This window comes from Pinus tabuliformis, chromosome 4_1 (assembly GCF_031772625.1).
Source record: "Pinus tabuliformis cultivar Carrire ecotype Pingquan chromosome 4_1, CPIR1, whole genome shotgun sequence".
Lineage (NCBI taxonomy): Eukaryota > Viridiplantae > Streptophyta > Pinopsida > Pinales > Pinaceae > Pinus > Pinus tabuliformis.
In genome coordinates, this window is record NC_142303.1 from 366,949,549 (window position 1) to 366,975,169 (window position 25,621).

A 25,621-nucleotide genomic window follows, 5' to 3' on the forward strand; every position below is an offset into this window, starting at 1 on the left:
TAATTTATGCCACAATTGATGAATGGCCAAACAGCTTAATCTTGGCTAGTTCATATTTGAATTTCCTGTTTTAGAGATAGAGAATAAAATCTAACCAAACTGTTCAATCTTGGCAGATAAGTAGATAGGTAGAGTAAATAAAAATGAGCTCAACAGTTAAATCTGAGCCCTTGGATGTAATAAGCGCAGACTTAGGTAGGCTTGCTATGAAAAGAAAATAATATTGATAAGAGTTTCCCAATCTAAGTGCACCCGAATAAAGAAGAAAAAATGTTAGGCCAAAGTAGGCAGGGTAGGTAGATGGTGTTGCAAAATGATACTTGTGATAGATTATGTCTCTAAATGTGTTAATCTTTATCTCTATCACAAAGTGCGAGGCGGACATTATACTTGATGCAGCTCAAGCAAGACGAGGTTAAATAACGAACTCCCTTTTATACTTTTCCCTAATCATTCACTAATTTCCCCTAAGTATTCAGGTCTGTGAAAAGCCTAAGTGCTTAATATCACTCATAAACCACTCATTCCATTTCATAAAGTTTCCCTAAGTAAAAACCCTATTTTACTTAGGAAGATGAATGATATCACCTTAAAACCCCTTTTTTCATCCTAACCCTAAGTTTAACTACAAAAGTCAATTGTTTTTAACTTAGCGCTTATTATCAATTCATTGTCATATTAACTTTTAACGTTTACTATATAATTCCTTTACAATATACCCTTCCCCGTATTATGTAAATATATAATAAAAACCTTGATATTATAAATATCCCGCCCCCGGTCGAATACGACCATATTTATAATTTAACAGGGATTGATAAATTTATTTGAAATTTATTAAGAACCCTCCCCACACGACAACTTGATTAATTAACCATTTGGGTTAATTAAAAACCATTCCCTCGACCAATCAAGATGCATCCGAAATGATTAAAAGCATTGTTTATTGCGCCAGGCCCGCAGCAGTTAAACCTCCGCCATGTCACCTGCCCGTCCACCGTCCGATCCCCGCTCACTCATCCGACGGTCCACATCAATATTGCGGCCCCCTTCTTCGTTGCGCTTTAACTCGCGATCGGCCGGCAGTTTTGCCTGCGTACTCCTGCCACGTGTCACTCCGCCAGTGTGATCACTCCCTCCCCACTCAAAACCGCCCATCCCCAAAAGCAGTGCTAGGTAAACCACTTACCGCCCTTTTTTGACGTCAGGTCGGATCCGCTAACGTCATCCGCCACTCCACCCCGTTGACGTCACTCCGGTACCACTTATGTCATCCGCCCAATCAAATCAAAAAGTCCCGCCAACCATTGTTTTGCTGAATGAAATGAATAAAACGACATTTTCACTATCGTTTCTCTACAAACTGTGCTCCGGGCATAACAACGACCAAGTTTGCATTTCCAGTTTCCGACCAGAAAGGCTACATCGACGAGGTCCTCCACCTGTCAACCGACCCTCCAGTGTACGGTTTTCCTCCTTGATCACAAAAGTCAAAGGTTCAGCACTCTCAAACTACAACATATTATATCAGGACAAATCTGGAAAGTCTTGGCAAAGGATATCACTCCTTTGGATTAAAGTGAACTTCGCAAGCAGACTACTGACCAGAGAAATGGTTTATTTTACCCTAACCAGTAAAGCATGGACAGCTCACAGGCTACTGTTGTGGGGAAAAATGCCTATGCAGGACGATCCTATCCACCTAAGGTGTGACAGTGCCTTAGCAACAAACGAGTACAGCTATACTGGTTTCTTCCTTTATGAAATGTGAAAGAAGAGAGATCAATAGACTTACCGGTGTCTTCCGTTTGTCCCTCGATCCAATCTCCCTTCTCTTTGGGTGTTCACAGCTACTTGCCTTCCTGCTTATCCAGCTACAGCGTCCTGCAAGATCACAAGAGAACAGCTACTTGCGACAAGAGAAGAACACTACACAAAGATAGATACTCACATTCATAACTAGTTTAGGATTAGAAATAAACCAAATACACTAATACATTCATACATCAAAATACATCAGCATATAGGAGAAACCAAGATAGCTTTATTGATGAATAACAAGGTTCAGGAAGAGATACAACCCAGAGGGCTCCAATCCAGCATCTCCTTCCCAGCAAATGGAATTCCTATCTTCAACCCCTTCAAAGCATTAAGCACCCAATGATTCCAGTCTCAAACCAACAACAATTCTTTGCAATAATAAAATTCCAGCCTCTAGATCTCATGGAGAAGAGATCCATATATAGATGTTTGGAGAGAGGATGAGTCAGCTTGAGATCTAACTAGTGTCCTCTCCCTCTATCAGTTCTTGAGTCCACTTGGAGGTTCTTGCTTCCACTTGGAGATTTGGAACCTCTTACTCATCACCAGTCGAATTCCCTGAGGCAAGTGTCATTTTGGAAGCTTCCTGAGCATTGACACCTTGAGGAATGAGTCTGCCACTTGTCCAAACTCGCTCAGCGCAGGTAGCTAGTGTTGGAGTTGACATTCAACGCAGGTAGATAGTGGAGTCACTGATATTCAGCGCAGATGGTCAATGGAGCAGTTGACATGATCCTGAATTGACTTGTTTTTGAGCAGTTTCAGGTGGAGAACTTTTGTCAATTGTTGTGGTTTGTTAGCCTTGTTCCTCTAGGGGTAGGAACAACATGTTTAGGGACTTTTGGATCCCTTAGATTATGGACATTTCATGCTCAATGCTGTAAGGCACAAAAATGTCTATAACAGTTGCCCCCTAAAGTATGAGGTTGTTTATCGGGCGAAATGCTTTATCAGGGGGATCCGAAGTTCATCCAATGCTGGGAGGGAGACCTGTAATACAATACAATACAATACATTATTTTTCATACTGCTTTCATGATCTAGCTGAGGTGGGCATTCCCATGCTCAACTTTATAAATACATTTTTCTGTACATAGAACAGACAATCGTCTGATGGTAGACCGATAATTTTGATGAAATTATCATCCTTTGAGTAGGATGATTATCTGCTGCAATGATGTACATGTCAATGTCTTTATCTTTCCTGAATATATATTGCAGCCCGGATGGATGAAACTAGATCCGGGGTCTTCAAACTCGTTCGATCTTCACTCTAAGTACAAGTCGATCCATGTGAGAATTGTTCTGAAGTCGAACATGGAAAGACATCGCTTGATTACCGGTCAATGATGTAAACCGTTAACAAGCGCGAGAGGAATCACCGATAATGAGAATGACCCTCAAGGTACTGCAGTACAATTCACGTGGTGTGAATAAAGGACTTGGCGTCGAACACCACGCAAAATCTTCTGGTCGAAGGTCATTGATGTATACCTGTCGCCGGAAGTGAGAAACTTGCCATTGTGGCATGCAAGTTTCAAAGTACTGAAGGGGTTGTTCCTAGATCAACTTCTTGGATAATGAGCTGATGTCGACAAGAAGCGATCCGTCACAGGAGGGCCTTAATGAATCCCACATCAGTGACACAGAACGGAGCTAATGATTTTAATGGAGGTGAAAACGATCTATGACATATGATTCAGGGTGGCGGTCATGAATGGATGAAGGATAATGTATGGCAGTGGATGGGACACGGTTGACTCTTTCTGAACGACTTCTCTTGAACATATGGCGACACTGATGTGATGGATCGGTAGCATTACCCCAAATATGGATGGTATGGCGAGACCATGGTGATGTGACCGGTGAATGAAACAACCCAACCCGATTGTGGTACGGAGGAAAAGTGTCATGTTCAAGAGCGACCTGCTACCATCAAAGTTTTCTTTAGTTTCTCCCAATTTTTCCCCAGTCATTGCTGACCAGTACCTCTTTATTTTTGTCAAGCTTGAGGAGGATAACATATGCTTGTTCTATAACCTGCCCTTCGGGCAAGCCCATCGCTATGTTTTAACGAGCCTAGCGATAGTGAAACTCGTTCTCGTCTAAAGACAAGTTTGTCGCTATTTAATAATTTTAACGAGTCTAACGACAAGGATAACTCGGTCCTTTTCATTTTTAGAGAGTCTGAAAAGGTACATAAAGTCAACTCCAAAATTCCTTTTTCGTCATCTAATCCCTTAAGTCCGAAAAAGTATAAAACAATACAGAAGGGATGAATTTTCGATAGTTTTAACGAGCCAAATAAAACAAGCGCTCGATCTTTTTGTGCAATAATCCCTCAGGTCCAAAAATATTAAAATCTAGAGGAGGGATAGCTCTTCCTATCCTTTAACGAGCTGGAAGGCCAAAACTCGGCAATCTTTTCATATTTTATGAGTCAATTGAAAAGAGCTTAAAGAAGACTCGTCTTTTGAGGAACGAGTGATAAACAGGGTTAGCAGCAGATTCCAGGTACAGGTTGGAATTTTCCAATCACGGCAGTGTCACAAGGATGGCTAGGTGAAATCACTCTTCGCAGCTATTCCTCAAAATAGGTAAACAATCATATGGAGGTGAACGATCGGCCAAATGAAAATTGGAGGTGACAGGTGCAAACACGACCAAGGCTTTAATCGCTGATGATATTACATTCACGGTGGTTATTTACCGGGTAGGTTCATTTTTTATTTTAAAATGAGCTTAAACACTGGAGGAAACTCTTGCTCATTGCTTATGTTTATTTTTTAACGAGCATGAACTATGCGCTAAAACTACTCGGATCTTGCGTTTATTTTTTTAACGAGCATGAACTTTATGCTAAAACTGCTCGAATCTTGCGTTTATTTTTTAACGAGCATGAACTTTATGCTGAAACTGCTCGATTACCCAGTCATAAGATAAGAGTGTCTCATCAAGATTCTATTTTTTATGGAGCTTCATCTCACTAAGCTTTGCTCCTCATCCTCTCTTTATGCAAGCTCGGAAACGACTAGTCCTACGAGTTTAAAGGGTTAGAGGTCCTAAAAATTTAAAAAAATAAATAGCCGCCCCTCGCTTGCACTCCAAAAGGTTTGCATGCCCCTAGGTATAAAGTACGATTTCAAGGTTACCTCTACTTCTTTTCCTTCAAAACAATTGTTTTAAAGAGAGAGGCTTACCTCTTTCAGGTTACCCAAAGATTGTCTCGTTAATCTTTCAAACAAAACACTTCCTCGGCAGTGTCTACCGAAATAGACAAAGGTGAGTGACGAGACCCGCCCTCTCACATAACTTTGACAAGAGAATCTTATTCTAGAACAACCCCTCTTCCAATCACGGACGGGGTACGGACTAGTCATATTCTCCCGCGGAAACCTACTCTATACCCAAAGTTTCTCTGCCGAAGCAGACCAGGACGCATGCCCCCTGGGTTCCAGTCATATCCTCCCGGATTACTCGCGCTCATCAGGAGGACGGACCATGGGTTGAGACACTTCTTGCATGAATAGACCATTTAGGGATGGTACATGACTATTTGTGATGCGTGATCCGGGAAACGAAAGTTGGTCCACGAGCTTGACCACTCTTCCTTCATGCGGAAAACACATTACTCTAAAGAGTGAAGAGATTATAGCTCCCATGCAATATATATAGTCTCGTCCAAGGATTAGGTTATAATCCAAGGGTCCTTGAACGACCATCACGTTCATTTGAACGGTCTTCCCTTTCAATGTAATGGGCACATTGGGGAGGATCCCTAAAGGTCGACTGGTTCCTTTATCAAAACCTGATAGATTTCTCATCTCAGGTAAAAGCGCCGGCAAACCAAGCGCTTTCCAAGCAATAGAGGAAAGGATACTCACAGATGCCCCCTCATCAATGATAGTGCCAGCCATTACCATTCTGTATATTTGAACGATAATTCTAAATGGTATGCTTGCTGGCAACCGGGGTCTGCCTAGTTGGTTCCAGTCAAAGGACACAACCAGGTTGCTTGGTGGTGGGACCGAATACACGGCCGGATATCGCTCTGACGAACTTCCTTCCTGCGATAAAGGAATGGGGGCATTGCCCCCTTGTTCATCAGAGTCAGTGTTAATGAAGAGAATTTGGACGGTGTCGTCTTTATTCTCCTCTGTGATGGTATCATTCGAAGATAGAGCCTCTGAAGGCAAAACCGGGTCAACTGCCGTATCAACCTTTTGACTTTCGTCAGGCATGGATCCAGACGGTTCATCTTCAATGATAGGTGCTTCGGCTGACCACCTGGGCGGGCCAGCCGGGTTCTCAACTAGTGAAGGACTTGGCAAGAGTTTTTGATATCCAAGAGGAAGTTGCACTCGTAAAATCGGGCGATCTTCCAGAACTCTTTTAGCCTCGTCTAAGAAGGGACAACGGTGGATGGCATGATCGCCTTCACACAGTCTGCAGGGAAATTTAGCTTTCCCTCTCTGTCCTGGGGCTTCACTCCCACTAGTTGACGGTGAGCGATCAACATGGCTATCAGAGGTTGATGCTGCCGAATTGTGCAAACGGGGAGACCAGTCCCTTAGTATTCGAGGGATACAGGGACAATCTCTATGGAAGTGGTCTCCCTTGCATATGACGCATGGCGATTTAGGCCTGGTCAGTGCTGTGTGTGGATTTTTGTCAGACAACTCTCGTTTGCCCCCAGTCGCCTTTGGCTCCTTCCTCTTCTTTTCTTTCTTCTTCTTCTCCTTCTTCTCCTTAGGAGCCTGGTTTTTTGTTTTACCAGTTCCGTCAAGCGAAGAGGAAGGAGGAGAGGAAGATGAAGTAGAAGGCTGGTGGGCGACTCTGGTCTGGTCTAACTGTTGACTCGACTGTTCAGGAATGGTGGTATTCTGAACGACATTGGTTGAAAAGAGCCAAACTGGCAGGCCAATTGTCAGTCCTGGAAGCGACAACGTGGCCATGTGGGGCGCACCAACATCTCCCCAAGAGGAGAAGGGACTAGGATTTCCACCAAGGGAAATTCCTTGGTTGGTGTGCTCCATTTTTCAACCTAAAGATCAACGCAGGAATTAAAGGGTGATTGTTCCGTTTAAAATAAATTTTAACGACGCTTTAGACACAACTTGCTTTTTCAGTTTTAAAGAGTCGAGAGAAAGCTAAAGATGACTCTAGTCTCCTTCGATGTTTTAACGAGCCCGAAGTGACAAATGCTCGGATGGACTTTTTCTGTTATAGAGTCTGAAAAAGGCCAAAAGGAACTGCTCTGGAGTTCTAGGCAGAGGGTGTGCCAAACTTTTCGCAAAACCGCAGAATACTTTTTAAGGTACGGGCGATCGATCTTCGTGAATGCTGTGTTCACTGCATTGCGATCAGTAGGGCGGCCGACACGGTTTCCTAAGGATAAAGGATATATGCCTATAGGGGTCTCCCAATATATACGCGACGGTACGTGGGAGCACAATCCGTACTAGCGCTATCGTCCCTCAGGAGGAATCACCCACCTTCCACGAGATCGACAGTCACTAGGCTTAACGACGCCGGAACACGTCTCTAGCCTAGACCTCTATGTTGTGCGTTATGTTACAAAGCGTTGTTAAGTTCATTCAGTTTATTTTAGGTTGATCTTTTTAAAGTTTGCCTTTCAAGGTTCACCACGAGATGTATGATACAAATTCCTAAATGCAATCTAAAGATGATAAGCAAGCTTTATATCTTTTCAACTTTGAAAATCCTAGCTACTAAGGGAAAAGAAAGACACCATCTTTTCTCAAAGAGAAATCAGCACACTCTAATGCACTTTTCCTAAATCCAACATGCAAACTATCAAATGCAAAATGCACAATGCAGGTGTTTGTTTTCTGCTTTCTTAGTATTGATGCCTACAAAGAAAGCTTTTTGTACAACTTTGAATTTGCTTTTAAATGATCAATACAAACAAGTTCACTTTTTTCGAAATCAGAGAGGGTAGAAGAGATTACACTACTTAACGATTTTCGAAATAAATACTTGTTTTGACACTTAAAAGAGACAAATTCAAACCAATAAGCAAAATTAAATCTCTAATCAATCTGCAAACAGCCAATGAACTCTCTTCTAAGATCACAATCAATCAGATCTGAATCAAAGGCTACATGATGACTACTTTACTCATGCAAAGGAAAACAGTAAATGACGCCACAAACACATAAAAACACTCACAGTCTTTTTGTACAAAAGGAGGCAGAATCTGAGCAAAGAAAAGGAGTTATCTGACTGGTACCTATGCTGGTTAAAGGCTGCAAAAAACAGAGATCAAAACAAGGCAACAGAGAGCAGAGAACCCCAGCTGCACAAGGCCAAACTGGTTCAGCGCAACCTCAACACTGAGGATTTGACATTCAGCGCAGGTAGCCTTCACGGGACCTGCGTTGAAATGCAGACTGCCTTCACAGCAGTTGCGCTGAAGGAGAAACTCTCGTTTCTCCTGGGTTCTGGGTCACAAATTGCTCAAAAATCAACAGTTTCAGGCCAAATCAGAAACACAAGCAAGGTATAATCAAAGGGATGCTTTGAAGGCTACTAAGATCTATCACAAGGATCATCAAATCATTTGTGGATCCATTGTTTAGATCATAGACAAGTCCAGCAACTGGATCAAAGCAGCAACTTTCTACTTTGCATCCGGGAAAGATGCAGTTCGATTGTTGCTGTCAAGTCTATGAAGTAAACAAATGATAGAAACACAAATAAAATGAATAAACAAATCTTCCCCAGTGGAGTCGCCAATTTGTTGTGGGGAAAAATGCCTATGCAGGACGATCCTATCCACCTAAGGTGTGACAGTGCCTTAGCAACAAACGAGTACAGCTATACTGGTTTCTTCCTTTATGAAATGTGAAAGAAGAGAGATCAATAGGCTTACCGGTGTCTTCCGTTTGTCCCTCGATCCAATCTCCCTTCTCTTTGGGTGTTCACAGCTACTTGCCTTCCTGCTTATCCAGCTACAGCTTCCTGCAAGATCACAAGAGAACAGCTACTTGCGACAAGAGAAGAACACTACACAAAGATAGATACTCACATTCATAACTAGTTTAGGATTAGAAATAAACCAAATACATTCATACGTCAAAATGCATCAGCATATAGGAGAAACCAAGATAGCTTTATTGATGAATAACAAGGTTCAGGAAGAGATACAACCCAGAGGGCTCCAATCCAGCATCTCCTTCCCAGCAAATGGAATTCCTATCTTCAGCCCCTTCAAAGCATTAAGCACCCAATGATTCCAGTCTCAAACCAACAGCAATTCTTTGCAATAATAAAATTCCAGCCTCTAGATCTCATGGAGAAGAGATCCATATATAGATGTTTGGAGAGAGGATGAGTCAGCTTGAGATCTGACTAGTGTCCTCTCCCTCTATCAGTTCTTGAGTCCACTTGGAGGTTCTTGCTTCCACTTGGAGATTTGGAACCTCTTACTCATCACCAGTCGAATTCCCTGAGGCAAGTGTCATTTTGGAAGCTTCCTGAGCATTGACACCTTGAGGAATGAGTCTGCCACTTGTCCAAACTCGCTCAGCGCAGGTAGCTAGTGTTGGAGTTGACATTCAACGCAAGTAGACAGTGGAGTCACTGACATTTAGCGCAGATGGTCAATGGAGCAGTTGACATGATCCTGAATTGACTTGTTTTTGAGCAGTTTCAGGTGGAGAACTTTTGTGAATTGTTGTGGTTTGTTAGCCTTGTTCCTCTAGGGGTAGGAACAACATGTTTAGGGACTTTTGGATCCCTTAGATTATGGACATTTCATGCTCAATGCTGTAAGGCACAAAAATGTCTATAACAGCTACACAACCCTAGGTAAAAGGTAAAATTTTGGGCAATTTACCAGACATAGATGAACAGGGTAAACAGATGAAGTGTATCAGATCAAGGGTTAAAGAGTATCAGTAAAAGACGGAGCAGCCAACAGAGTAACTGAAGAAGACAGCTGCAAGCCGAATCCTAGGGCCTGCCTCCAACACATTCAACAAAAACAGGACCAGCACAACATCAATTCATCTTTTCCCTATTTTCAAGGCTAGTTGTTTCTATTTCTTGTAAACTATTTTTAGTCATCCTAGATATTATCTCACTCTGTTATGAGATATTTGTTTTACAATTTTAAGCATAAATACCGCCTCCATTGGAGTATTGTGGGTGGATTCCTAAAATTTGTTGTAATATTAAATTTTTGGAATAAAGAGTTGTTGGAATCAACTGTTGCATGGCTCACTGGATGAAGAATTGAAGCAGAGGACTTGTCACAGACTTCTTGAATCAACCACTAGATCAATAAGTCCTCTATATCTTGTGTTTTAAAGTTTTCTTAGTTTATTATATCATCTGTGTTTCACAATCTGAATGATAAAGAAAGGATTAATTTCATAATATGCTTGATTGCACTTTGTTTTCAGTCATTATTGTCCTCTGTGTTTTCTTCAGAATTAGGATAAGCAGTGAAATCTTAATTGCTCCTGTTTCCCTAATTCTTTCATGTTGATTATTTGTTAAAGAATACTTCACTACTCCTTATCAGTAATCATCCAATTTCCCTATTTAAATAGGTTGAAGGATCCTTAACTGCCCTTCACCCAATTTGAGCCCATTGCATCTGTTTCAAGTCTTTATTTGTTCCCCGTTTGACTATTTTGCTCTATGAAACCATCCTCTGTTAAGAAACCAAATCCAGAAAGCCATCTTCTTTGACTCCATTAGCCTAATGGACTAAACTACTTTGTCTTACCTCTATGTTCTATTGAATCTCACCACCCAAACTCAAACAAAACTCCTAAACTTCATAACTAGCCTAATACCTTTAAAAACAAAGCTAAATCATAAAGAGAGAGCCCTCTCTGGATACAGATTGACTAGATTCTGTATCTAAAAGATTGGTTAGTGGTTACCTCGGCCTCCTTTCCCTTTCTTACAACTTTTGGGAAAACCTGAGTGATAACACACTGTGAAGTGGGTGCTCCTACATTCTCTCTAGCATCATGCAATAATATCTCAACTTCCCTGGTTCTTTTCCTTCCTTCTCTAGATGGTTCTGCTTGAGTGGGTGTCTCCACTCTCTGCTCCTCAACTTGTGGTTTCTCCATAACTTCATGAGGCTCCTCCTTTGGAGCTAAAAGCTCCTACTCTGGTTGCAACTGAAGCTCCCTCTCAAGAGATCATCTCATTGCTTTCTCCCCATCAAACTTAACATCCCTTCGCACAACTGTCATTTTGAGGAATGGAAAGTACACATGGTAGTTGTGAGGAGTTTCTGTGTAACCCACAAATACCCCCAACTCTATTGTCGACTCAAGCTTCTTTGTTGATTCTTTGGAGACATGGCAGTAAACAGAGGCTCCAAAAATCCTGAAGTGTGACACATCCATTTTCCTCCTCATTAAAGCTTCCTCCGGCGTACTCTTGCTAATAATCCAATGAGGGCTCTTGTTCTACAAATAGAATGTTGTGTTGCATTCTTCAACCCACAAATGTAGAGGTAGGCCTTAGTCATGCAACATCGCCCTTGTTGCTCCCACAATGCTACGGTTCTTCCTCTCAGCCACCCCATTCTGTTGTGGGTTGTGGGTCTTGTCAACTCTCGTTGAATGCCTTCTTTTGCACATAATTTTTTAAACTCATTTGACAAGTACTCACCTCCATTATTGCTCATGAGAGCCTTCACCTTCTTGCTAATTTTTTTCTCAACATTCAACGAACTTGGAGAATGGATCATCTTTCTTCCACATGAAGAAGATCCAATACTTCCATGAGAAATCATCTACCGAGATGACATACTATTTATGTCTAGCAGTGGAGGCTGTCAAGAAAGGTCCACAAACATCAAAGTGGATCCTTTCAAGGACTACATGTGCTTTACTGTCTTGATCATGGAATGTGGCTTTTTGTGTACTTCCCCAAGGTACAACCTTTGCATGTATCCTGCTACTCAAGTGCTCCTTTGGGGAGGCCTGTGGTTATTTGTTTCATAATCTTGAGGGTGCCATGATGCAAATGGCCAAGTCTTCTATGCAAAAGTTCACCAACATCGTGATTATGCGCCTTCTCCACCTTCGTGCTTAATGCAGCACAATCTTCCACATCTAGCTTGTACAGTTTCTTCACACAAATGTCGATCTACTTCCCCTGTCCTGTGGCTATGTGTGAGAGGAATGATTTCCCTTTGTTCAAGATCACATCGTAACCACAGTCTTCCAAAACTGCAACAAATATGAGATTTTTCTTTAGTCCCAGAACATACATGACATCCTTGAGTCTAAGAGGGGAGCTCGACTCCCTCTAAAAGGTGACCTTACCAATCCCAGTCACATTGTACCTTCCATCATCTCCCATCTCGATGTGCATTTGGATATCTTTTTCCTCCATGTCACTGAAAGATTCTCTATTCCCTGTCATGTGGAATGAGGCACCACTGTCCAAGTATGATATGCTCCCTATCACTATGCTCGACATGCATGTGATAAGAGTGAATTCAAGCTCAAACTGTGAAGCCAAGGCTTCACTTGCCGCTCCTCCTGAGTTCTTCTTGGTTGACTTTTTGTGTGGACACTTCGTGGCATAAAGCCCAAATTCATGATAATTTAAACATTTAATTTTGTACAAGTCTTTCTTCTTGCTCCCTCGACTAGATTTTGGTTTGGATTGGGATTTCTTCCCTTTTCCCTTCTTTTCCTTTCCATCCAATGCACAATTTTCTTCATCCTCGCCCTTGGATGAAGTCCCATCTCTGCTATTCTGCCTTATTTCCTCCTGTACCAAATTAGACCATAAGTGTTCCCAATTTGATAGTTTCTCCCTCCCATTCACCGAATCTTGATAGTTATGCCAACTGTTGGGAAGGCCTAGAAGGGCTAGGCTTACCAAATCATCATATGAGACTGTGACACCAACTCCTTCAAGTTCACCACGACATTGTGTGAACCTCCTCAAATACTGCTGAATAGAGTCATTCTTTTGCATCTTGATATTTCAAAGTTTATCCTTGAGTGCCAGTGTCATGTGGTCATTACTACTCTAGAACAGATCTATCAGTGCCTACCACATTGCATAAGGAGTTTCTTTCCTGTGGAGATTGGAGACAATGTGGTCTCATACTCCCTCCAATATTATTCTCCTCACCTTGGCTACACACTTTTTTCATTCTGCTAGATTATGGGCCTCAACTAATTCGAGTTTTGGGATGTCATTATTAAAAATTTCCTTCAATCCATTGTCTTCTAGCACTGCCTCCATGCAGTCCTTCCAAGCAACAAAATTTGAGCTTCCCTTAAGGGCATACTCAAGTCTTAGTCCATAGAAAGACATCCTTCTAGCTCTAAAGAATTGATCCTGCAAATTTGATCCTCCTAACAAACAACTTCAAATTTTCTGCTCTACTATGAATCTTGCTCTAATACCATGTATAAATTATGGTGTAGATTTGAAACTACTCACGAAATTTACTAAATCACAAGACTCAAACCTACTCTACTACTCGGCGAAATTCGATTAACAATTGAGAACACAAATCGTAAACTTGCAAGAAGAAATATCACACATGTACTGATATTTATCCATGGGAAAGCAACTGCTCAAAACCCCTTCCCATATATATTACATTAATCAAAGAATAGAGATGTAGTACATATGCTTGCTCAAGCCTGAGCACAACCTGCAAGTGTATAGTCTATCTCTTTGCGTGACTGACTGACCCTGGCCAGCATTTAGCCAATTTTCAAGCCCTCCAAGATCCTATTTCCTTTCATTGTTCCATGAGGAATTAGGCCCCTATTAATAAGGAAATCGCTCAATCTGAATTGCGCAATTCCTTAGGTTGATCCTCTGATTGCATGCACCACTTGTACACATTGGAATAGTCTACAACTGATAGTACACTGCCTTGGAATCTCCATCTCAACTAGGTAACTCAAATTCTCTGCATGCAACAATTATTTTGGGTTGATTGATTAGTTAACTGGTTGATCACTAAGTGTGGTTGAAGTCACACTTCCACAACTAAACTTCCATTAGTTCCTCCAATAATTAGAACTAATTTAACTGACAATAAATCAATTTAACTGAATTATATTGCTACAAATTAGCAATCAATTATGTTGAACTGAACTCAATCATCCCCAATTCGAATTAACTGAGTTAACTAAGTGACAAGTGCCATGTCACCTCAGTTAACTACCTCCAAGATTTCTGCTGATGTGGAAATTCAAATTTTCTCTAGTTTGACCAAGGCAAGGTCAAACTAAGATTTTCTTGCTACATTTTCAACAACATTCACACAAAGTACTATGACTTTATGGAAGACTAGATGGACAAGGTTTTTCAAAAATATTAAAATATTATTACCTAAACATGTACTTATTTTACTATTTTGGATATGCATGAAGCCCACATTTAGGAGTTATGCAACTGGTAAGTATTTAACTTGGTTCCATTGGTTTTTTTATTTCTTTGATCAATTTTTCTATTGAAAACACAAGTGTATATAAATTGTGTACACAAATAAAACTTTTACAATTTTGATTATATATACTTTATGGCTGTAAAACTTGGAATGAATAAATATGAAATCCTCGAATCTTAAAAAGCTTGAGTGATCTTAGCAAGAATGAGTTATGGATTGAAGGTCCTTTCTTAGTATATATCATATCGATGAATTTGGGAAAATATCACTAAGGATTTTGTTCATACCAGAAGGCTGAAGTGTACTTAATTTTGCTAAAAATGTTCAAACATCATCCCTCTACTAGTTTCAAAGTTCATGTTGAGTATTTCTTGACCACATCTTTCTTTTATTTGTACTTCTTACACATGAATATCATGAGAAATTATATTACCTTATGAGTACTAAATTTATAAACACAAGATTTGATATTTGCAAAATCTAATGATACTGAGGCTATTTATTGTGCTAATTATTTATAATTATACTCTATGCATGTGACCTTCCTTGATCACAAGTACTATTATTGATTAATAGAAAATAACTCTTTTTCAAAATGGGGGAAGCATATAACTTCGCCATGGCTATGGATGTTCACTACTAGCAGAGCAACGTTTGATTTTGGAAACTCATGCAGCAAACACAAAAGGGGAAACAAAAAATTTCTAATAACTAGTCTCAATAGTGTTAGTTGAACTTTACCCTGAGATGAATGCCATACTTCTAATTCTAAAACCAGTACCATAATTTTCACAATCTCTTAATCAGTAACTATAAGAATGTGATCATTTATATATGGTTTTGAACTACTCAAATGAAGGATGAGACACATATCAAACTGTGATTATCGTGACCTAATTCATTACCATAATGACCCAAGTAGACCGAAAGGGTATGAATGAATGTTTTATATATTAATAACGACTAGGGTCATCAACCTTTATACTAGGATCTTATATCATTAATCATGATGCCATTCTTTCTGTTGGTTAGATGGGACATTAAGATGTGAAGGATTTTCACTCTTTTTGTAGGATAGATTAGGGTTTGTATTCTCCTACATTAGAAGCTTCCTTTCCTCCTCCCTGTTAACAAATAAATGGTTTTTGAGTCATAATAAAGTTAAATTTCTCCCATAACAATGAAAATGATGCAATCTTCTTACATAAAGTGAAAACAAATGGTACTAACATTTTCTCCTTTTTGAATTTTCATTGTATTTTGATTTTCATTGAAAGTTAATTATGTATGCGTAAATTATCTCTCCTACATACTATGAAGACTCCATGACCATTATTGGAAGGAACAAGGTCTAAGGTTATTACTACCTTAGACAGAGGCACCATCCCTAGTAGGAAGCAAATGTTGCAGGCAATCTTACCCTCTTCAAAAACTGAATTACCTCTATAAATTCTTCCTCATAGACCGCTTTTCTTGTTATTGCTAGCAATTTTTTTCTTTTTCAACTGTGTTTCACGGGCACTAAGTGGCCGCTACATCCACGTGCAATAATCTGAGCAAATCCACCTGAAGGGATCTACCCACTGCCCTAATATGTGGGCCTAACCCCAAGGGCGTTGAGGAGATTTGACCCTGTGGCCTCCCAATTGGCAAGGTACTTAGCAACGAGAACTCAACCAACTGAGCAATTCCTTGGGGCTTTGTTATTGCTAGCCTTATTTAGCCTCCTAAACTCATATTCGATATGTTAATCCACTCCTTATAGTCGATTTCTAATCATAGGAAAGGGTTAATCAATGAATCAAAATTACAACAAACTTCATATTCTTAACTTCATATTAATGATAAAAACCTTATAAACCATATGTTGATATATATGCATATTCTTATGATTGCATGTTTGTCATAATTGTCATAAACCAGAGCAAGGATCATGACTAACACTACTATCTAAATATTATCAACATACATAAATAACTAAAGATGTCCATAAAAGGGGGGAAATGTAGATATAGAAAATCAAAGGCTACTTAAAAACTTTTGATATACATGATTTATGAAGTGGAATTCAAATAAAATAAATTTAAAACTCTTATTATTTATAAAACTCATTTCAATACAAGTGTAACAATTAAGTTTAAGATCCACATTTTTAAATAGTATTTAAGTGCATGTGAACGCCCACTTCATGCACATAATAAACCCATTGGATCCCAGGTTTAGAATGAAGCTTCCTCCCTCGGCAAGAAATCCAACAATCAGGCAGAGATGCATGGACTCTATTTTGAAATAACAGTAGCTCAACATCGAGGTGTCCAAGACATTACCATTATGGGAGACTCCTTCCTAATAATTCGACACCTAAGAACTAATACCCCTCCAAAAGATAATATGTTAAGTTTGATGTTTCATCATATCAAGGGTATCCTTCATTCTTTCACCCCCCCTCCTTTCATATCCTTGTAAACCTCAATAATTAAGCAAATCTCCTAGCCAATAAGGCTTGTCTTATAGCATAAGGACAAATGAAATCAATGGTACCACTGGCTATGTTATAATCCCCTAATGAAGATAATGACAAACCTATATATCCCCAAAATCAACTTTTTTCCTATTCTAAAGATGTGCCAATGATTGGATCTCACCTAATCCCTCCCAATAACCCATGCCCCCTCTCCATTATGTCTCCCCTCCACTTTTCCCTTTCTCCCATACCATTGTAATTCGAAACTTTGTGATGAATTACCACTTCATGATTACAAGTGAGGCAATATGCCATGCCAGTCCAATGTGGTATTTTAAAGGCGTTCTCTACACGCAATCGTGTCACATTTCATGGCAACCACATAGATCAATGTTAATCTTGGGAAAGATTATATGAATTATCACAATAGTATCTTAACCAACATGCCTCATTCATTTGTACAGGTGAGGATTAGACTAATGCTTCAAACAAAGATCATGGCATACGAGGAAGGCATCTTCTTAGGTAGTTGTGTGATGATTACTCTATCTCGGGACCCTGGAATGCTTGAGGTGGAATTGCATATTCGCATGGGGTTATTTGATTGTGGAATAAATAAATTGAGAATAGGTAGCACTTCATCCTTAATTCCTAGTGAGCAGGATGGATCTTGATCCAGTCACCGTCTGAGAATTTGCACAGGAAAGTCTTGATAGTAAGAGTGGTGTCCAGACGATGGAGCAAGTGGAAGCTCAGTGATGAGCTTTGGGCAGTTGTTCATGTTGTCTCTCGCTGTGAGCAATGTTCGGGGGTAAAGCATCATTGTAGCTACGAAGTGTGGAATCTTTCTCTCTCTAGCTCAAAGGTAATTGTTTCAACTCTCTTCTTCTTTGGCTTTGCGAGAACCTAGGGAAATTATGTTTGTTTCGTGGCTTCAACTTGCAGTTTAGAAAAGGGCAGGGTAGCCTATCTTACCTTTCTAGGTTGTCTCTTTCTATTTGGGCTTTCTTTTTCTAATTCGACAGTCGATATTTGTCGTTGAATCCCTTTGAGCATTGGAAATAATATTGGATGTGTGGTCTATGTCTCATATTTTGTTGTTCTTCACTTCTTTTTCAACTTCAGTTTCAGAGGGACCTTCTCATGGATATAAGTCCTTCAGAATCATACTATTACGCCTCAACTATATGTGAACATTGTAGGAAAGAACATGCAACAATGAATTCAAAGATATATAATCTGCATGTCATGATCTGTCAACAAAGAGCCTTAGATTGTAACAAATTGGATATAATTGAAGCACGACGACAATGAATTTCTCGCTTGGAGGATGAGGCTAAAGCTCTTCGAAGCATTGTTAGGACCTTCAATTACAGAATGCCAAGTCGGCCAACCCAATATAGGATCCTCATAGGGATATCGACCTCAATCGCCTCGCAGATAGTTCTGACTAAGAAATTGTGTAATGACTGGTTTCAAATGCTTATTACTCTTGTTTCAATTTTGTTGCATCTATACTAATAGGATAATAAGGGTACTGACAGAGTATGGGGATTTTGGTGTAATCTGGGCAAGGGTAGATAGTCACAATCTGACACTCCAAATGTCCATGAACAAATTAGCAGTGTGACTCTCCTGGGTATTTGTCGCAACTGCGCACGAATTTAATACACAACGTACTCATTCTTATTGAAAAAAAAGATGAGAGTAATTATCAAAATTTTATTAATACTCACATCAGACCCCACTTCATGTAGTCATAAATCTCATCGGACCTTGAGTAAGGGATTAATGCACCCACAATTTCACATCCGATATCAACTTAAACCATTAATCAAACTGAACCTTGATTGTTCAATCCTGTTAGATCGTAACTTACAAAATGAAGTTTTTCCCACTTTATTCTTCGATACACTTGAATTGAGTTTTCGGAAAAATGCGCGTTTCAATCAAACCTTATAAATATCATAAATGATGCATGCAAGCAATATAAATATCATCTCACATATCGAAATTTAACTGCATAAACTCTCATTTAATATCTTTCATAAAATCTTTATCATGATGCTCCATCTTGCCATTTATTAAATAACAACATTTGATTTTATTTTTTCAATTTAAAATATTTCTGCGTGTAAAATAGAAAAATTTATTTTGAGCATAAGAAGGTTATGTATAGGAAGAAAATGATCTTATGAGGTATCTGAGAAGTTTGGAAACAACATATGAAAATAAGAGTTAGCTAGTAAACCAAGATCATTTGGATTTATTGAATTGTGTTCAAGTTTTCTGGTTGAGGATTTGTTTTACATTTTATTTTTATCAATTGGAAACAATAAAATTTACTGACATTTGGAAAATTTGACTGAAGTTTACTTTAAAAAAAATAATAAGGTATGTAAACGATTATTCTGGGAGAGATATGAATGCAATATTGATGAGGTAAGAAAAGTTAATTTATTTGTTTCTTTTTTAATTGCTCTATAAAAACTAATTTTATTTTTCTTTTATGATACAGGGAAATAAATTCAAAAGGGTTGGACGAAATCCTTCTACAAAGAAATAATTTACTTCATATTGCTTAAAATGAACCATTAATGTAATTAATATTTATCTTAGGTTTTCTATGTGAAGTTACGAAACATAATGGAAAACTAACTTCTTGGGAAATAAAAAGGAGTCGAAATTATGGAATGAGGGTTATCATTAAATCAAAGGATGGTATTCTTTGGATGTGAAACCTTATTGTTTTGTAGGCACAACTTACATGCTACAATGGCCTGCTTCATTATGACTGTAAGATTTTAATGTATGCTATTATGATTCATTGTTTTCTTTTATGTGTTCTTGTTTATTTTCTATTTGTATTTATTGGTAAATATGAATGATTTGTGATTTGACATGATCATACAATAAATCTTTCATACATAGCTCACTTATTGCTTCTTAAATATATACTATTTAGAGGGTTTAAATCAAATTTGAGTGACATGTTGTAGGTAAAAATCATATCGATACATGATATCTATGAAATTTCAGTGATGTTGGCATTATGATATAGGTATGACACAAGTGTTGTCCTTGATGGCAACTGTCTCGGATGAAAGATCATAGTATCGCACGTAAACAACAAGAATGAAGAAAGAAAGGTATACGCAGGTTCACTATATACCAAGTCGCGTATATGAAAAGGTATACGTAGGTTCACTATATACCAAGTCGTGTATACACGCAGGTTTACTATATACAAAGGCACATATAACGTACACACGCGCGTTCATAGAAGGAAAGGCCTGTACATGTCGGAAAACTAAGTTCTAGTCCGTGGTATTTGGACCATGGTATTTTGGTATTGGTCCATGGTATTTGGTCTGAGGTATTGACCCCAGGTATTGGGTCCAAGTTATCGGTCCTACGTGGTTTTGGACCATGGTATTGAGAGAGGCCTAAACCTATATAAGGAGAAGAAGATCATTAGGCCAAAGTGCAAGTGAGCAAAGAATGAATATCTGATGAAGTGTGAGATCTAGTATGCAGGTTATGGGTATGTGATGCTTTGTTAAGGATGCACCTATGTGGCGAATGAAGGTTGATGGACCGGGATCATGAAGACTAAAATGCATTATCTTTTTTGCTATAGCAAGAGCCCATCCTTCTATATCATTAATTCAAAATAAAGTTACATAATGTACATGAATTCGTCCATTTACAAGAACTTTAGACCAAGAGTCCCTTACCAAAAACAAATACCCAACACCCAACCCCAGACAGAACCCAACCCGCGGGAAACCATCTCATAAATTTACAACGGTTATCTCCAGCCTCAAAAACCGCGCCAAAGGGTGATCAAACCTATTTGGCCCCACAAAGTAACCTGCTCTGTCCCAACCGTCGATCCGGGCGCCTGGATCCAACGGCCAGGAACCATATCGCTCCTCCCAACACGACCAAACATTAGTCTGTGATGAAGGGTGGTAAACAAAACAACCTACTGCCACGTGTTGCATACTCAATGGTATCGCTGCCAAAAAAGTAAAACCGCTTACCATGTATGTGACGCGCAATCACCGGGAAACCAGCCTTGGCGAGGTTTTCCAACCCGAAAACGGTAAGGAGCTCGATTCCAGTAACTGGAAAGATAAACCTTCTACCCATACTGATTTTACTACGGACCCTGCAGTCGAGATTACCCTGCAAAGGTAGAAGACCCATCTTGAAACCTTCCGAAAACCAGGAGAATCCAAAAGAAATACTTCGGGGGGAGATCAGCCTATCAAGAGGCAATGGAAGTTGCAGCTCGGCAAAATCATTCTGTGCTTGACATCCTTCCTCGATATCGAGCCACTTCTCTGTCCTCTGCAGCTTGTTCCTCACAGAGAGCTTTTAAACGGCTCTGGGGCATTTCCTACCACTTCTTCTTCATCCCGCAATCAACACTGTTCACACCTTGGTTGGCCAGAATGTCTGCTAGCTTATTGGCCTTCCGACGCACATGATTGAAGCTAACAGTGCGAAGTCCCTTAAGGTGTTCATGAATTCTTTGATAAACCTGAATTAGTCTCCAGTGATTAGAGACTTTCTCTGGTTTAGTGCCATAGCTAATTCTTTTTACAGAGTTAATGGTTATTTCTGAGTCCACTTCTATAATGACATTTGAGTTATGGTATTGAATCAGAATCTCTAGACATTGCTCCAAGGCCATTAATTCCGCCATATTATTGGTGGCTCTACCTAAATGGTTGTGGAAGATTAAGATGATACTGCCCATTTCATCCCTTAAAACTCCTCCAAAACCTGTTGTTCCATAATTGCCTTTTGAGGCTCCATCAATATTGAATTTAAAATAGTTTTGCGGTGGAGGTTGCCAAAAATCCTTCTCTATGTACATAGTTATGTCCTTTTTTTCTAGTCCTTGGGGAATAATGTCTTGCAATCCCAGAAGCCTGAGTGTTCTCAGCTCCGTTTTTGAAGGAGGATTCTTTGGGATGTTGTGAACTATGGTGCTGACTGTCTCCCTGATCTGGTTCAAAATCAAATCATATAGCTGTTGAGGGTTGGATTTTTCATTCTTGAAAATTCTTTTATTCCTTTCTTTCCATGCATTCCATATAATGTAACCTGGTGTGAAGGCCCAGGCCAAATTAAGTGATTCATTCTCCGAAATGATCCTTCTCCACTTATTTAGGGTATTAGTTATGCTACCTCTGTCCCTATCTGTCTGTTGGAAAATGTTGGAAAAAGAATCCCATAGCCAGGTGGTGTAGGAGCAGCTGTTGAGAATGTGCTCCATAGTCTCCTCTTGCTCTTCACAAAGCTGGCATCTGGAAGGACCCAAAAAAACCCCTTTTTCTAATATTGTCCCAAGTTAAGATTTTCTTATGATGAACCAACCACATGAAAAGCTTGATCTTCATCCACCCTTGGTTTTTCCAGAGGTGCTACCAGGTTTTTCCTGGAATACTGGAATACAACCCAAGGAGAATACCTTTTGCTTCCTTTAGATTAAAGGTACCTTTATTATTGTTACCCCATCTTAATTGATCCTGTCGCTCTGTAACCAAGATCACCCTTTGTTTAAGTAAGGTTCTCAGTGCCTCTGCTTCTATTTTTATGGGGCTGTCATCTCTGCAGTCAATGCTTCTCCAGCTTCTCCACTTTCCATGTGTTTGAGAAATATCCCAGAAAACCTTTACTTTGTTTAACCCTTAGGAATCTGTTCTCTGTTTGAGACTTAAAAAGTCCTCTTTTAACAGCACTGGTTCTTGTTGCCATTTATCCTCCCAAAAGAGTGCTAGATCACCTGCTTTGATTTCCCAAAAACTGTTTTTTTGCACTATGCTTCTATTATCCCAGGCCCTGCTCCAGATATAAGAGCCCTTTATGTTTCCTGACATTCTTATGAGATCATTAGTGTGCTAAGAGTTTGCATATTTTTCTTTCCAGATCCTTTCCCAATGGGCACCCATCTCCACCAAAGCATGGCTCCTAGCACTTTACTAAGAATCTCATGATCATCTAAGCCTAATCCTCCATGGTCCTTGGGTTTGCAGATTTTGTCCCAGGAAACTAGGGCCCATTTCTTCCTTGTCTCCTCCTTGCCCCACAGGAAATCTCTTTGAATATTTCTGAATTGCTCTAAGATACCTTTGGGAGTTGGGAGGGTTGATAACATGAAAACCGGGATGGATTGCAAGACAGCCTTTGTCAAAACCAACCTGCCAGCCAGATTCAAGGCTCTGATGGTCCAATTTTTAACTTTATCCTACAACTTATTTAGGACAGGTTCCCAGATACTTTTGAGCATTGGTCTGGCAGTGAGAGGAACTCCCAAATACTTTGAGGGGAGGGAATCTGATCCGGACTTAAATAGGAACGCAATAAAATACAGAGATAACCATAAAGACAGATATGCAGTGGAAATAATACTTCATTTCATTACTATAAAATACTAAAATATGCTTACAAATAGAATTGGATAAACCTAGCTAGGGCGTGGTAGCTTATCTCTCAGAAGAGATGTGGCGGCTACATGCCTCTGAACTGTTCTGAACTGTGTTACAATGAGGCTCGAAGGCCTATTTATTGTTGAGAAACAATGGAAAACCCTTCACATTCCAAAACCTAACCCTAGAAGATGAAACGCCAAATTATGGGCCTTGTTTTTGGGTAAGTTGGTACATCAACTTCCCAGGGTTGCGAATTGGTCGTATTATCTCCGTTTGACGCGAATGATAGCCCGTTGGAAAGATATCTCCGAGGACTACGACGAAAAACACGATTTTTTAACAGAAAAATCGTTGACTGGTAGATTTCCCAAAAAACATTGTTTAGGGCCTCAAAACGGCTCCGGAAGTTTAGGACCCGAAAAACTGCTAAAAATAGTAAACTGCGCTATAATTAAGGAAACTGAGAAACTGAAAGGGACAATTGTGGGGGTCCAGATGGGATAGGTGGGTGGCCACCAACGTCCACCTGGATCATTCCTCCCCCCTTAGGAAGCAATGGTCCCCATTGCGTTGAGTTCCTCCCTGAGATGAGGAAGCTTCTGCTGAGCTGGGTCTCTAATGAGCTGTTCTGCAATCTTTGATGTGTCCAGAAATGGTGGGAAGCATGGTTGACGACGGTCCACATTGAACACTTGGTGCAAGCAAAGGAATGGAGGAATGTTGTGCTTCCAAGCATTGTTTCCCGTAGCCTTGGTACTAGTGTAAGAACCATGTCGGAGTGGTCTGAGTTTCTGATGGGTTCTGGTAAGGCGTTCTTTCTGCAGATGTAACCAAACTTTGCTGCCCACCTGAAACTTGTGTGGTACCCCTGTGGGTGAGGAGAAGTTGTTCCTGTGTTCTGTCATGACCATATCCCTTTGCTGCTGCTGTTGTGTGGAGGAATCCTTTACGGGGGTCATGGATGTAGCAACGATCTTCCCCTTACTTTAGGAGCGAACGAGACAGAAAATGAATCTCCTAGTCTGGGAGATGAGCTTGCTTCCTTTCTTGGCAGTGATCAAAGAGGTGGCAGTAGGTGGGGCTACCTCTAGTATCCTGTATAATGAATTATCCAAAGAAATAATGACAGCGTGAGGCCTTGACTCATACACAGCATGTCGCCTCCACAAGTATGGCTGGCCTAATAGTACATCGCAAACATCCAGAGGTGTAACATCACACAATACCTCGTCTGCGAAGGGCTTGATGCTGTAGGGAAGGCGACACTACTGGCGAACTTTGAGATCTCGTCCTTCATGAAGCCAACCGATATTGTACGGCTGTGGGTGTGGTGTAGTTGGTAGGCCCAACCGCTTCACGACCTCTGCTGAAATAAGGTTCTTTTGGCTGCCACTGTCAACAATGAATTGCAGTGGCGAACCCTTCACCCACATCTGTGAGTGGAAAAGACGCTCCCCCTCCTCTAGGTCTTCGGGCTCATTCTTCTGGATCTTGGCAGTGACAATAGTGGCACTGGGATCCGCATCAATGATTTGGTTCCCTTTGCCATTCCCCTTGTCAGGTTCTGGCTCAGGGTCAGAACATGAATCTGATTCGGAAGCCTTCAACTCGGCCACCAGCGATTGCTTGGTCCGACACTCACTTGTGTTATGAGTGGGACTCTTGTGGAACTCACACCACTTTCCTGTGTCCTTCTTCGGCTTCGTGGTGGTGTTCTTTTCTTACGGCTTCGAGGGGTTGTCTTGGGTCACCCCGCCTTGACTTTGTCCTTTGGGCTTCGGATTTGCAGATCCAAATTCTCGCTTCTTCTGTTTGAAATTTTGCTCGATTTTGACAGCGTATCGGTATGCTGTGCCGAGTGAGGAGATGTTCAAGAACTCCATCTCTTCCTGGATGTATCTGTGTAGGCAGCTACGATATTTGAGTACCAGATGCAGCTCAAAATATTTGATACCCAATTGTGTGCGAAGGGTATGAAAAATGGTTGTGAACTCTGGCACATCTTGGTCTCATCCCTGCCGCAGTGTGGTCCATTTGATGTATTTGTCCTCATAGCTTTTGACAGGGTAGTACTTCTCCTTGATGGCATCCCGAAAGTCATTCCAAGTGGATGCGGCTGAAAGAGCCTGTACTTTCATCCTTCTGCTCGTAGTAGGTTTCCCACTAATCCTTGACGTGGGGGGCTGCTTTGAGAAGAGCGAAAACAATCTTTTCCCGACTTGAAAATTCATGAACAGAAAAATACCCATCTAGCAGATTTAACCATTTATCTACAACATCTGCGTCTATTTGACCCTCGAAGATGGGGATTTCAAAATTAACGTGTACCTTAAAGGGTGTGGCTTTTCCAGAGTAGCTGTTGGAAGCCGATGCGTCGCCTCTAGGTAGCCGCTGAAGGATCTGGGCAAAGTTGTTCATCATCACGTTCCTTTGTCACTCGAGGGCTTCTTCGAGCAAGATTTTGAT